Below are 15,119 nucleotides of genomic sequence, written 5' to 3'. Positions count from 1 at the left end.
AAAGGAGGGGGGGGGGGGAAGGAAAAGAAAATGCAAAAAATTATGCTTCTCAAGTTTGTGAAGAGATGGCTGTGGGGCAGAGGCCTTCCCTCACGTGAATAAAAATAGAGTGTGTGGGCAGGAATCCCCCATCTGCTTTTGCTGCAACAGGGAGGTGAGTGGGACAGCAGCCATCACCCACGCCCAGGGCTTCAGCTGCCTGGGCTTGGGGCCAGCATCCAAACTCCACAGCTAGAGGCCTTAAAGGAAGCTGTAATGAGGAAAGCTAGAGCCAGCCCCAGCAAAGGATGCCCCCTAAAATTTTCTTGGGGGCCACTTGTCCCCTTAGTCCCCGCCTGAGGTATAGTGCAGCAGCTGAAACCTGGACATTGAGCCATGGATCAGCTTCCCAGCCTAGCTTCAGACCTGTCCTGTCACTGCAATGCAGGCTCTCAGCTGAGTTTGGTGGCCACCCCAAGGCCTGCAGGATCAGGCCCCTGGCCTGCCAGCTGCATGATTGCGCTTGGGTCCCCACTCCCCGCCCCGGCAGCACAGTCTGCCCTGCTGCTCCCAGACAGCTGGGCCACCACAGAGAAGAAAAGCGTGCAGGAGAAAAAGAGAAGGGAAATTGCAGGAGCTTTATATATTACAACATATTTAAAACAAACAAAGTAATTAACAGCGTCTAATATGCTGCTGGCCAAAAATGAGTGAGATGACTTCTCTCTATTAGTCTGCTAGTAAATGCTGCATACTGTTATTTATGGGGCCAGTGAGAACACATTTATACACATATACTCTTGGTGATAAAAATCACCCCTCAATATGCATGCATAATTCTCGTGAACGTCATTGTAACCCCATACGTTCTCAGGTCTTAAAGGCACCATGTGAATAAGCACTGTAAGCGCTTGGCTGGCCATAACCAATTATGACCGAGAAGGTCATAATTCGGCACAGAGACCTAGGCCTATTAAAAAGCGGTTAGATCATCTACATCAGCCATTCAGCTGTGCTGAAATTGGACTTGGGCAAAATTCATACGTGTGCAGTGCAACACATGTGTTGTGATCCCTGAACAGTCAGCATTCAGCTGTCCTTTTCCCACAGAGGCATCTCGACCTGCTCCAGAGGGTCTCCAGAGCAGAGCTCCATTTCTGGCTGTGTGCAGCCACTCTCCAAACACCTTGCAGTTGCTCAGCCCTCACAAGCTTAATCAGGATCCAGAACCTGCTTGTTCTTCTGTTTAGTATCCCAGGGGGCTGGGTCCAGGAAACATTTCCAGATGACACTTAATGCATGTTGTCATAGTCAAACATAATCCCCGTAAAGACAGAGATAGCAATAATCTGGTAAAACACACCCAGGTTGTGATTTCTTACCACTCGGCTCTTTTATAATAGCTTACTGTTCGAGCAGTAGGCAGAAGGGGAAGGCAGATCCACAGGCTAATGAGGTGCAAACCTGTCACTTAAATACTTAAGTCAACAGGCCAGAGGCCTTCCTTGCTCCCTTGGTGCAAGATTAAGTGGGACAGAGAAAGGCATCATTGGTATTGTGGGCAGAGCAGCAAGCTTGGAGGGATGACCTGGGGTTTTACTCATGCTGCCAGCTCTGCAATCACAACTTGAAGTCCAAACACTGGACTTGTGCTGTTCTGTATTGGAAGTGCCTCATTAAATGCTGTTTTGAACTCTGCCATCCTTTCTGCTGCAGGTCCTTTTGGGAGGATTTTGTTCGGTTCTCAATCATATTGACAGGGTCAAAGTGCCTTCCATTCTCTATAAATTTCAGTGTGTACTGGGTGACTTCCTCTGCTTTTCATATTTTAATTGCTTTGTCAAAAAGAGTAATTCAGGGTCTTTTAGAAAACTCCCAGGGTGGTTTGACCAAAGTCCCAAACATGACCTCTTCTACTCTCAGAGAATTGCAAGACTGACTTTTATCCTTACATCACTGAAGCACTTGTATGCTTCACTTTCCCTCCCTCCCCCCCACCTCATGTCCCTGGATGATTGCATGGACATTGCTTGTGTTCTATTTCACCTAAGGAGGAAAAGGAAAGGTCAGTGTCTTAATCTGTATATCTCAACCTTTTACGAGCATTGAAATTCAAACCAAAATATATTTTTAAAAGAATATGTTTCTGCAGGGGTGAATGAGAGCCAGCTAGTGCACTGATCCTTTTCCTTCAGTTTCAGGGATTTGAATTCAAATTATTCATTCTGCCACTGCTGTACCTAGACCTTGTCTAGACTAATGAAGTTGAATATAGAAAACTTTAAGAGAAATTATTAACTTTGTACTGAGCATGGATCAAGTGCATGGTCCCACACTGGACCTTGCCTTCTGCACTAATGATAGTGATTTATCTCTAGTCTTTCATTATTTAAAAAAAGTTTGCCACCCAAATACATGTAAATGACTTTGACTGAAAGACTTGACTCTGTAAGACAGCATGCACCACTAGCACTGCTTCAAGGAAATAAAGGGTAACTTTATGACAGGATAATATTTCTTAAGGGATTTTATTCTAGTCATTTGTATTATACAGCAGGAGTTGATGCTCTGTAGGACCATTGTTTCAATATATGTTTTTAATTGTGCAAGTGTTTTCTTGCTTGATATAAATAGCAAGCTATTAGGAAAGATTATTAAAAATCTGACTGGGTCTACCCTTATAGTGCCTACCAAAGTGCTTTTCAAGTTTCAGTCTACTCTTTTCTTCCAAGGTAGAGTTGTAGATCGTTGCTATTGCCTAGTGTTTCTTGAAAGCAGCTTTTGAGTTTATACTTTGCCTCCTATACCATCCAACAACTTATTTTTTGTGCCATCTCCATATTTAGTTCACTTGTAATGTAACCTGCATTTGTACTACTAAGCCTGTTAAAACTGCCTTAATGGGATTGGTAAAGTGGGGAGTGAAATCTTGACCTGTGTGTACAAAGTGATTTTGCCATTCCTAGATTAGATGGCAAAATTCCACTTCATATACTGTTTTTCATTAACCAAGCTTGGAGGCTCATTGTATGCTCCTTCCTTTGAAAGGAAACACAAAATGGCTGACCAAGACTCCTCTGTGATTCCTTATTACATGCTCCAGAACTAGAAGGTGCCCAGGAAGGTTTATTATTCAAAGAGCAAAAGCCACAGAGACAGTTGGTGTGTCTAGGCAGGTTAGTGACAGCTCAACAGCATGACAAGAACGTGGTTCTCCCTCTAACTAACACCCCACACCTATACCTAATCCCAGTGTAGAAACTGCCTCAGTGTATTTGTCTAATGCAGAACCACAGAGCAGACCATCCTCCCTTACCTCACCTACATAACTAACCTTAGCACTTGCACTGTGGTGTGTGCATGATGGGTCATTTCAGGAGCCTGGAGTACTTCGTGTGAGACTCTGTTGACACAATGGTGGCTCTGCGAGGCTACCAGGGAATCTTCCAGTTCAGTCCAGCTGCACCTTTTAAAGGTTTAGCTTTAATTGTCTAAAGTAATATTTATTTTCCTCAATGGTAATTTTTTCTATGAGAAAAAGTTACCTCTGCTTCAAGAATCAGAAGCTGACTGCCTTTCTGCCATTTCTTCTTCATCCTTTAGCATCTCCAACTATGTAAGCTCCCAGCACCACCCCAGCAATTGCTAAAATTCTATCAAGCCTTCCCCTAGACTAGAAATTTTCAAATTTTGATCCTATGCTTCTGTCTGGGACAAGTAAACATCCATCCATGAGTAAACGTTGTCTGCTGCTAGTAGCTACCCTGCCAATCCATAGCTTCCCTGCTGTTTTTCACAGGCTCCTGCCAGTCTCTAATATCACCTTATCATCACTATTGTGTTATTCCCTGTGGCTTTCCTACCTGCGACTTAATTTCAAGTAGCCTTGTCAGAATAATATCAAACAGAATATGGAAGGAACCTTGATGCTCATCGGGAAAACATGAAAGTACAGTAGAAACTCATGTGAAAGCTCACAACAGTTCTGTTTCAAAGTACTGTCCAATCGTAAGATCGTAACAATTATCATCCCCATTCTCTTTGCGTACTGAAGAGTTTCATGCCTCTGATGAAAATTTCCATTTTCATTTCATTTCATCCATTGCCCCTGTATGTTTTGTGGGTTTTTCTCTCCTCTCTTTAACTTACTGGCTTGTGTTTTTTGACAGCTAGAGAACAGTTCATCTCTACCAGGGCAGACCCCCTCCCCAAACACAACCCTTTTGACCCTTAAGGCATTTCTGTGAAAGGAGCTGCCATGAAAGCAATTTCTTGTTGATCTGAGTCCAAGAAATAAACACACTGTGCTCCATATATGCATATTCTGAGATATACTTTAAATGTCACATAATTTTAACTTTGTATATAACCGGAATGTTTCTCCCTGCAGCTTATACTTTTGCATTATGCATTTATGTAAAATGCATTTAGCCAGGAGAAATCCTTTGAAATTCTCATCTTTATTCCACAGAGGAAAATTATGGACTGGCTTCTACTTATACAAATCCAGAAATAGTTGTCTGAGTTACTATATAATTTAATTCCTTAATTTGAATCTAAACTTAATGCTGCTTTCTTCCTTTGTCTGAAGTTTGATTGACTGGCACAAAATCAGCCTGTAAGTATTGTCTTTGATTAATACTTTTAGAGAATGTATTTCCATTTTGTCTTTTTGTAATTGTTTTCTGAATACACTATCTGTGATAATTTTAATCCTGTTACTTTTTACAAGATGTTACAGAATGATTTTTATTTTTTTTTTGTTCACAGTTTCATTCACTTCAACTTCATTTCTAATTCCTTAAACACCCAACAGTTGTATTTATTGCAACAATTTCTCATTTATGATGATGCATTTTCCTCTGCAGGAAATACTTTCCTGAATTTTACATTTATTCCACCTTTGTAAATCATGCAGTGTGTGCTTTCACATTACTAGTCCATTTGCATACTTTATTAACTAGCACACCAAACTGATAAGTGTGGCTGTAATCTACCATCCAGATTTATAGTATATTTGATAAATAGTCCCAGCAAACATTTAATTTTTCAGTCTTTGAAAACCTGGTGAAACAAAATGAAGGTTTCATGGTTGTATACAGCAGTAAAATATTTATTGTTATATCCAATACCTACTTCACAAAGTGCTTTTCTAATTTTTCTATGCAGCCCATTTTCAGCAGGTTTTCAACTTTTGGCAGACGTATGTTAGAAATAGTACTCATGAAGCTTTCTCCCTGCTATTTCCCATGAAGCTTTTAGGACCTTTGCAAAACAAGCCTCAAGTATTCAAGTCAAGCCTGTGGGAAATAAGGGCTAGACAGGATAAATGAAAACATTACTTTCATCACATGGCTTGGCAAGGTAGAACTGGAGTTCAGAAAATGAAGAAAGAATTGCGTTAGTATGGTTTTCTACATACCATTCCTACCTTTTTCTTTCCACCTATCTATTCTTATTCGCTTCATCCACTGCTTATCCAGGTATCCCCTGCTGTCCATGCACATTGCCCCACTCATACTGGCAGAAGAAATTTGTAGTATCATAGCAAATTTTCTAAAAACTACTTTTTTTTTAAAACATTTATATATACATTTACATATATATTCATAAAAATTAATTTTGAAACCTGTCAAAGCATTTTTTTAACATTGTTGTTGTTCCAAAAGTAACATTTTAATGTTACACTGCCTTTCAGTTACCACTGTGGGTCACAGAACTACATTTACAGTGGCTTCATGGCTCCGTACATTCATGATCTAGCTCATGGTTTGGGTCCCTTGCCTGGATGAGGGCTCACAGGATACACTTGATTGTGCAATTGCTATTGTGCTGCTTGCAATATGATCACCAGGAGTTCATATCAGCATACTGACAGAAAGATGGCGGGTCCGGGGTAGGTGTGAAGGGGTGGGGTGGAACCACACCATTAACTGAAAGCAGTGCTCTGAATTACCATGGTGTAATTCAAACCACAATAATTATACTGAAAATTCAATAGCTTCTGATAAGAGGTGGATAACGCATCGTTTCCACCAGCAGTATGTACGTACAGCTTGTTGATCTAATTTTGCCACAGGCAATTATTGGATTTCATTATAGAACTGGTCAACCCCCTCCCCTGCAACCCCACTGCCAAAAATACTTTTGGAGAGATGCTATCCAAACAGAGAAAGAAGCTAAAATGGCTTTCAGCAGATCCTCTCACATCTCCTGTGGTTTCAGGGATTTTAAAGCTAAAGGAGCAGTTAGACCATCTTGTCTGACCTTCACTTCACAGGCATTAAGATATACTACCCAGCTAATATGATGTTTTTGAAGGCTATGGGTATCAAGTAACACTGATGTTTATTTTCATTTCAGCCTTACTGATATAAGGAGTTAAGAATAGGTCTTTTATGGCATACATACAGAAAACAGCGTGGGATGGTCTGGTCTTAGTTATAGCACACATGTATCTGTTCTCCATAAGCTGTAATGAGCAAATGTTACAGTGAAAGCAGTCCTACTATCACTGAGAGCAAACCCAACAAGTGAGAAAAAAATTCCATCTAACGAATCATTGTGGTAGTAATGCCCCACAATATTATCTCTTCAAGTCCCTGGTCTTTTTTCTACCCTCTACTCTGACAGCTGTGGGCATGTCCTGCTTGGCTCCCTGTCTCCCCAGGACTCAGCTAGGCATGCCCTCCCAGCCTACCATGCCCACTAACAGACAATTTGAGTGGTGCGTGGGCAGCAGCAGCAGCATTTGCTTTATTCTCCAGCTGCCTTGCAGATATTTTGGTGGACTTACAGAGAGTGGAAGTTTAACAAACATGGGAAAGGTTGGGGGGTGTGGTACAACTCAATAAACCAAACCACGCAGAATATGTCAGGTTCAGAAGGACAGAAAAGAATAACCAAGAATATTCAACGTTACTTTAAAAATTAATGGTCCTCTGCCCAAAGGTTAGTCCCCTGAACAAATGCTCTCTAGGGCTACAGACAATCCCTAATTTTTCCCTCCACATTATATGCCCACAACAATTCCTAATAACAACTATTATGTCTGTAAAAGGTATAAAGTTCCCTGAGGATCTCTTCTTGCTTTCAAAAAAAATTAAAAGTATTTGATTTTCACTCATGGCATTGTGCAGCTCATCAGTGTAATCTGCTCAGGAGGTGGGGTGAGTGACCTATTCTGAGTCTCCAGCCTCAATCAATTTCAACCCCACTGATCTGCTTTTACCCAAACTTCTCTTTCCACAGAACAGCACAACAGCAGCAGCTCTGAAAGAGAGTTTTTCTATCAAACTGCACAGACAATTTGAAATAAGAAAACAAATTTAAATACCCCAGTTTTAAAAACTCCTTCAGATGCTAAGGTCTGTGGTCATGTAGTCTTGTGGACAGAGTGGAAGAGAAGGTTTTTTACCAACTCATAAAATACAACACTTCATATATAAAGTACACAAAACCCTCAAATTACATCCCTCTATATCTTCTATCTGTATAAGCTACAAAACAATGCTCATTTCCATTGACTAAATGAATATGGCTAAGTGAATTCTTTTTGAAATGGTACATGGTTTGTTTTTATGTTACCAACGTGAGAAGTAGGTGTAATTTAATTGAAATTAAAACAGCAGTGACTCGCTATCTAGCAAACCGAATTGTGCAGCCCATTCCTTGCATACTGCTTATTAGTTTCCTTGGTAACTTGTAATCATTTGCCTTCCTAAAACAGATGAGATGTCAACAAATATGTACTGTAGTAGTGGCTTGATATATCAAAAAGAAAAGCGCTGTAATGACAGCATAATAAATCTTAACATGAAAACTTAATGGCCACATTAGTGACACACTAACTATAGTCTCAGATTCATGCTGCTCACCATTGTACACTTTTATTTTATAGCATGGTTGTGACACACAGTAGTATGTGAAGCACCTTCCAGCACCCACTCTGAAATTAACTCCAGACTAAACATTTAAAATCAGTCATTTTATATACTAATAAAATCTCACAATTAAATGACGGCAGCTCTTCCTAGAATGATGCTACTAATTAGAGACATCTTAGTCTGATTCATTTCAGTTGTATGCATTATGTCAACAAAGACAAAATCTTTATATGCTGACATGGATGTGTTCCAAAAGTCCAGCAACAGGTTCATGAATGTCTCTATATGTTTCTGACATGGGTTTTTTCAAGGAAGTAGTATTAAAAAACACCAAAACAAGCAAACAGAAAAAACCACCAGAGTCTCTAAACCGAGAATAAAGAGGACAAAAGGATCTCAGTTTGGGAGGAGATACTGGTCAGTGGTTTTCAGAGTTTGAAAACAGATTTCCACCAGCTGTCTGCATGTTCGGGGGGAGGGGGGAAGTAAAAATTGCTCTGGAGCTGAAGGCAAGGGCAGATTTCCCTGGATTACAAAGGCATTGCTTGAGCATGAGATGGTGAAATCAGGAAGGCCAAAGTTGAGCTGAAACTGGAAAGAGAAGTGAAGGACAACATGAGATGTTTCCATAGGCATATCGGGGGGGGGAAAAAAAAAAAAAAAAAAAAGGAGACCAGGTCCACTGCTGAAAGTGACAGACATGGAAAAGCTTGAGGTACTTTATGACTGCTTTGTATGATCTGCCTTCATGAGCTGCAGGTCTCCCAGCCCAGTAGTGGAATTCGGAGGCAGACTACAAGATAGGTGAAAAATCTTCTGGACAGCCACGCCTAAGTAGCTATTTCAAAAATCTAATGACAGCCTATTAGGGGAGGTGTTCCTTAGGGGTCAATACTGAAGCACACAAAACAAAAAAATGAGTTTCCCTGGAGAAAAGGATAAGAGGGGGATGAGATGCTGTCTACCTAGAGACAAGTTAGAGCAGGACTCTTTCCAGAGGTGCATAGGGGTACATGATCAAGAGGCAATACATTCCTGCAGTAAGAGATTTTAATTTTAATGAACCAAGCTGCCTGCATATGCTGTGGACCTTCTAACTTTGGATATTTTAAAAACTCAGCTGCACAAAGCCCTGAACAATCTGAAATAACTTTGAGGTTGGCCCTGCTTTGAGTTTGGGCTTGATGACTTCCGGTAGTCCAACCTAAATTATTCTATGATTTGAGGATTGAATATTGGCAATTGCAGCATAGACAGCCTTCTGACATCTTTAGAGTTAATTGGCAATCAAAGAGAAAAAGCATAATTATGTTCTGCCTGAAGTCCCAGTTTAGAGCTAAGTTTCAGTTTCTAAATCCTTACGGGATAACAGCAGTTGTGCTGCCTTGAAAGTCTGCTGTGAAAACAACTGCAGTAGATTGAGGTACCTGTAACTATGAGGAGGACCATAGCAGGCTCTAACTTCTTTAAGTAGTTACTACATATTTATCTCAAAAGTATCCTTACAGCTTACAAATCACACAGCACCGTTTGAAAACAGAAAAACATGACTGGTCTACAGATCAAATACCCAACCGAATATCCAAGTAGCTTGCTCTTCCTTGGGATTTCACTAAGTAAAGCAGTGATGACCTGTTTTTAGTGATGAATCAACTCTATTCTGCAGAAACAAGTGGAACTAGGAAACTTTATGGCAATGCAGCTAAACCAAGGAATGTTGAACGAACAGTGAAAAATAAATAATGAGGAAAGGAAACTAAGGCAATATATTAATTCCAGGAAGACCACCACCAGTGTCCGATATACTGACAGGTCAGTATTGGGCAGAAACACATTCTTTTAAATAAATGGTGAAATAGCAAAGCTAACTTTCCTCAGCTACTATACATATATTTCCTTGAGTTTGTTTCATCTGTATTAAATCATTTGCTGTCTTGCTTATCTTTGTTTAAAATCTGCATGTTGCTAACAGTTAAGTGATTTGTGAGCCAAGTGGGATAAAAGCAAGAGTTCTCCGATCTTTCCTCTGTCCCTGCAGAAATTTGCAGTGGCAGAGATGAATTACACATCCACACGTGCCAGTCCCTCTAGACTAATTTTTGAACACCCCTGGGAAGAAGATCTGTGATCTCTTACACTGTGGTCACCCCTTCTGCTCTCTAGTAGTACATGAAGAGCACAATCTGTACCATTGTCGAACCCTCTGAAGATTTTAGCAGCTAGGCCATAACAGTAGGATCCAAAGCAGGAGCCAAATATTTGACATGAGATTTGAGCAGAATTCTGGCAACTCTTAATTGAACATTTTGATCCACAAAATTCCTTCTCCCTGTCTCAAGAAATCCTTGAATCATACAAGTGCCTGTATTTCCCTGCTGTAGAGCATCATGTCCCATAACACAGGTATTGATGATGTTGATTCCTAATCCCAATGCTAATCTATGTCTAATGCTTTTCCAGGTTTCAGAACACCAATTTAAAGGAAGATAGGCTCAATAAGATATAAAAGACAGTTTCTTCCTGTTCTGACTTAGGTATCTGTACATTCTGTTAACTAGCACCCACGGCATCTCCTAACACTTCACATACATTCTAGGGGCCTCTTGCTCAGCAGCCTGGTTAGCTGCTGACCTGCCTATCTACTGGATGACAAGAAGGGGTTTTTACCCAGGTGGTTGACTTCTGATCCAAGCCACATGTCTACAACATGGATGTTATAGTATCTAAATTTTAAACTTAGTGTCTGTCTTGGGAATCAGCAAGTGTATCCCAAATGACATCTCGCTTGGAGGAGAGAGATTGCATTTTTAGACACTTTTCTTTAGACAGGCTCTTAATTAAATATTGTCTGTCCTACAAAGAAATCATACTCATACTGACTTGCATCTTCCCCAGGACGAGGACAATACCAGCAAAGAAATTTATCCCAAGCAGTGGCATCACCAGCACGGATTCCTTAGCTCTGTGATTTTGGGAGAGGAGAGAGGAAGCCCATGGACACAAGACTAGGAAGTCTCACTCAGGAAACTGGTAGGAAGTTGTCGGGACAGTCAGCATATTGGGGTAAATTCTTCAGGGGACAGGGAGATGTATGATTATGCATGTAAACATTTTCTTTCTATGTAATTTGAATGGGAAATAGTATTTCAGCAATACTACAATTTATATTGGGCTGAGCATACTAGTCAGTGTATTTTAAGCTCAGTAACTGGTGGTTACTCACTAGTTTCATGACAGTTCAGTCACTAGATGATATGTCCTTAGACCAGATCTTATTCTCCTGTAACCAAACACAGCACTTTCCTCAGAATCTGCATTTCATAGCAGATGCCTCTCTTGAATAATTGCCCAACACCGGGAGTGGTCAGCATACAAAGCAATCTCCCAGCTTCCTTCACTAGACTGCAAAAAAAAACCAAAAACAAAACAAACCTCAAACCTAACACTTCTGCAAGATGTCCATTTCTTCAATTTCTGCTGTTTCTTCACCACTGATTTCTTCCCCAAACCCTATTGCCTGCATTGACCCATAACATACCATGAAGCGTAACAGATTGGAGCAAGGTAAAGGTAAGAGCACACAGCCATATCACTTCAGCTCCTTGACAGCCACAAGAGGATGTTTATGCTACCAGAATAGTTTCTTGATCAGTGGTCCTGAGACACACACAGGTTTGTGCTTTTGCCACATTTAGGCTGTTAGTGTCCAGGTGGCTCTGGGTGGGTAAACTTTCATCCACCACACTTAAGCCAAATGAAAACCTGGGACAATCTGTACATTTTGATTCTATAAAATAGTAGTAATGTATTTATAGTTTCTATAAGAAAACCATGCCACTGCCAACCGTTAAATTGTTTAGGAAATAAGAGAGTTTTTGCATGACTGAAGTATTTCATCTATAGTAGCTTAACATTAAAGAAGAGAACAAGGGGAAATAGCAGTTCTCATGGAAAATTTTCACAGCTGTGATCTCTTTGGTAAGACAGCAGATATTTACTGTGGAATATAACCATTTTTATGAAGGGTCATCTCCCTGATGCTGGTTTGTCACTAACACTTGCATTCCAAACTATGTGCCAGATCTCAGCCACCAAAAAATTACTTTAAGCCTAGAAAAACAATGAGGTTATGCTGATTTAGACAAGCTAAGAAGCTAGCTCTGAACTTTCAAATCAACCAGCCTTAGCCTTTATAGAAGAAACCTCCCTGTATAAAATGAAAACTTCATATTTCCAGCCAACAAATGGCTCTGTGCAGTGAAAGAAAACACCTCAGTTCTGATAAAGTGCTAAACAATTGTTGTTTTTCAAATCAGTGATTTTTTTAAGCAGGTGAAAAATAGGGTGAACTATATTTCCTAGAGTGGATTGAGTTATGTTGCAAGTAAGAGAGGCATGCCACTCTGCTCAGAAAAGTTTTTTATGCTCAATTTTGTTTACACTTACGAAGATTTATTCCTGCTGTCCTCAATGAGCTTCTGCATTTGCTGACAAATTCAGCTTCTTTGGTTTAGCATAACAAGCCCATGCTGTGAATACTGACATTTCACTGAAATCCTGGTCAGGAGAAGAAGGGATCAACTGCCTTTGCTCTATCCTTCTTTATGGCCATGCATAAAGCTCAGTGCTTCCACTCCCTTTCCTACTCTTTGACTCTGCAATGTCTAGAGTCAAAATCATCTCTTCTACTCTTTACAAAGTGTGTGGAAACATTGCCATGGCCCTGTGCACACCCACAGTCTCTGCAGCCTCCTCCTTCCCTTCCCAGGCTCTGACGCAGCGTGGCCATGTAACCTGGGATCAGACTGCTGCAGAACAGCTAAGATGAGAGAAGGAGCTGAAAGACACTTTATCTGGGGCCTTATCTGCCCATTCGCTTGGGAGCTGCATTTAAACTCTTGCTCTTCCCTTGGATGCTCAGGCATCCCTGGAAGATGCCTGAGCTACACCATAGATCAGCTATGCCTGGCACTGGCACTCCACCTTACTTTTCCTGCCTTGCTGACCCTGGCCTGGTACCTGTCTCATCACTACAGACTGGCCTGGATAGTCCCAGACTCCCAACTTGCCTGGTCACCCTCACCAGACCTGCTCTGCTCACCTTGCTGTGGGACCAGCCACCTGTTGGTGAGGCCCCTGCTCAGGCAGGTGGCTGCTAGCTCCCCTCGCCCTGTGGTGCAGCCCACGCTCGCTGCTGTCTCTGAAAAAACAGTGGTTCCACAGACAGCTCGCAATATGTTAATATTTGCTTTAAAAAAAAGCACAAAACCAAAACCTGCCAAAAAAAATCCCAACTCCAAACAATTACATTAAAGTGCTTGATGTAGTAAAATCTTTACTGAAAAAAAATTCCTTACTTCTAAGATTAAAACTAAAATTACTAACAAAGATTTTTATTTTTTTTTCCCTCAAGTCATCTTAGATAGAGGCGACTCAGTTTGATGACTGTGCTCTGCCACATGATGGACTTCACCTTAGCTATTCCACATCCTGAACTGAAGACCCACTCATTTAGAGTTAATCAAGTTAATTTTTGACATCTAATACATGCCTAACTTTTCCATCAATTTCAGACAATTTTCTACCTATCATCTATTATCCAAGGCTTCCTTTCTAGTCTGTGGTAAAAATAAGCACTTCCAAAGCACAAGTCATCCCATTCTACAGTGGACTTTTAATAGAGGGCGGCTGTATCAAGTCCCTACATCTGCAATTAATCAAAGGTAACTGTTGAGGTGTAGACAGCTACACTGCTGTGGACAACAATGAAGGAATCAACTAGCTCAACTGATGAGCCAACAGGGGAGAAGGAACTGCCCAGGAGCCTAAACTAGGTCCTAACAAAAGTTCAGGTCTCCAGACAAAATCAGAACAAACAGATGAACTTGAATCTCATGTCTCAAACTGCCAGTCTCTTTCTTCTCTCACAAAAAATTGCACAAGCTTCTCAGTCAGTGCTGGGGTGTAATAAAAAACAACTTTTAAGACCTCTATTTTGTCATAACATGGAATTCTTGTTTTATGATCAGAATCAGTCTTTAGGCACCAATACAGCAAAAATAAATAAAAAATGGCCAAGCTATAGTAAAATGACAAAATTATCAACCACGCTCTGTTTAGCTCTGAAACACGGATTTCCAATAACAGATGGCATAATCTATGAAGACTTTGAATTTAACTGCTCTCATACTCGGGATGCTCAAATTAAAGATAAAACAATGGACTCAATAACTGCAAATCTACAAATGTTGCAATATTTGTTTGATGAGAAACTCAGTCTAGGCCGTATTTAACATTAATTAAGAAGCCAGAAATTAAAATTGTTTTGGCCTCAGTTGTAAGGAAAACAGAAGGCTTCCTTTTTTAGCCAAAATATTTTGGATTATGTTTTTGTGCTGTAGTCACACAGAGCTTTTAATTCTGTAAAATATTTTCAAATACACTTCATATGGAAGACTATTCCAAATCAACTAATAACATACTGAATATATCACTGAGCTTTGACTCATAGATTTTGGGTATTGGGGTTTTCTTTTGGAGGGCAGGTTGCTTGGTTGGTGTGGTTTTGGTTTGGGTTTTTTTTCCCCCCTTTTGGTTGATAGCAAAACATGACATTGAATGGAGAGTATGAGTGCAGCTGCAGTGGGCCAAAGCATGAAGCTTATACCCAGTCCCCCATGAATGGGATATCTGTGACTTCTGAAAGGGAAAATTTTTAAAAATAAAGACAGGCAGATGTCAAGTAGCAATTTATTTACCTAATTATTACCTAAAGCCTGAACCAAATGCTAAGGCTCGGACATCATAACCAGGACAGAGCACACCTGAGGAGCCCCTCAGGTTTTACCTGCTTAGCACCTTTTTGACACCTTTTTTGTGGTTTGACACTTACAAACATCTTCTAATTTCCAGCCACTTTTCACTGGTGAGTTTATAGGCACTTATTCATGTGCTAATGCTTGAACACTTCCTTAATTTGAATACCTATCCTCTCTTCCTAATGATTACCCCTGTTTCCATCCCAGGATGTGTAGGGAACAATTGAATCCCTCTCTCAGTCTTCTGCTCCTTTTTCTAAGCACAGAAATGTTATATTATTTTCTTGTCTACCAGGGTCTCTACTTTCCCTCAAGTATTTTCTAAAAGAATTAATTGTTCTTGATCATGACTCACTGAAGTTATCAAAATATCAAATTTTTATTCTGTGGTGGAATAACACAGAATATATCTCAATGAACATTTTTGCCATTTTAT

Source organism: Calidris pugnax, unplaced genomic scaffold (genome assembly GCF_001431845.1).
Source record: "Calidris pugnax isolate Ruff unplaced genomic scaffold, ASM143184v1 scaffold11, whole genome shotgun sequence".
NCBI lineage: Eukaryota > Metazoa > Chordata > Aves > Charadriiformes > Scolopacidae > Calidris > Calidris pugnax.
The sequence above is the reverse complement of the archived record's forward strand: the minus strand, read 5'-3'. Positions refer to the sequence as shown.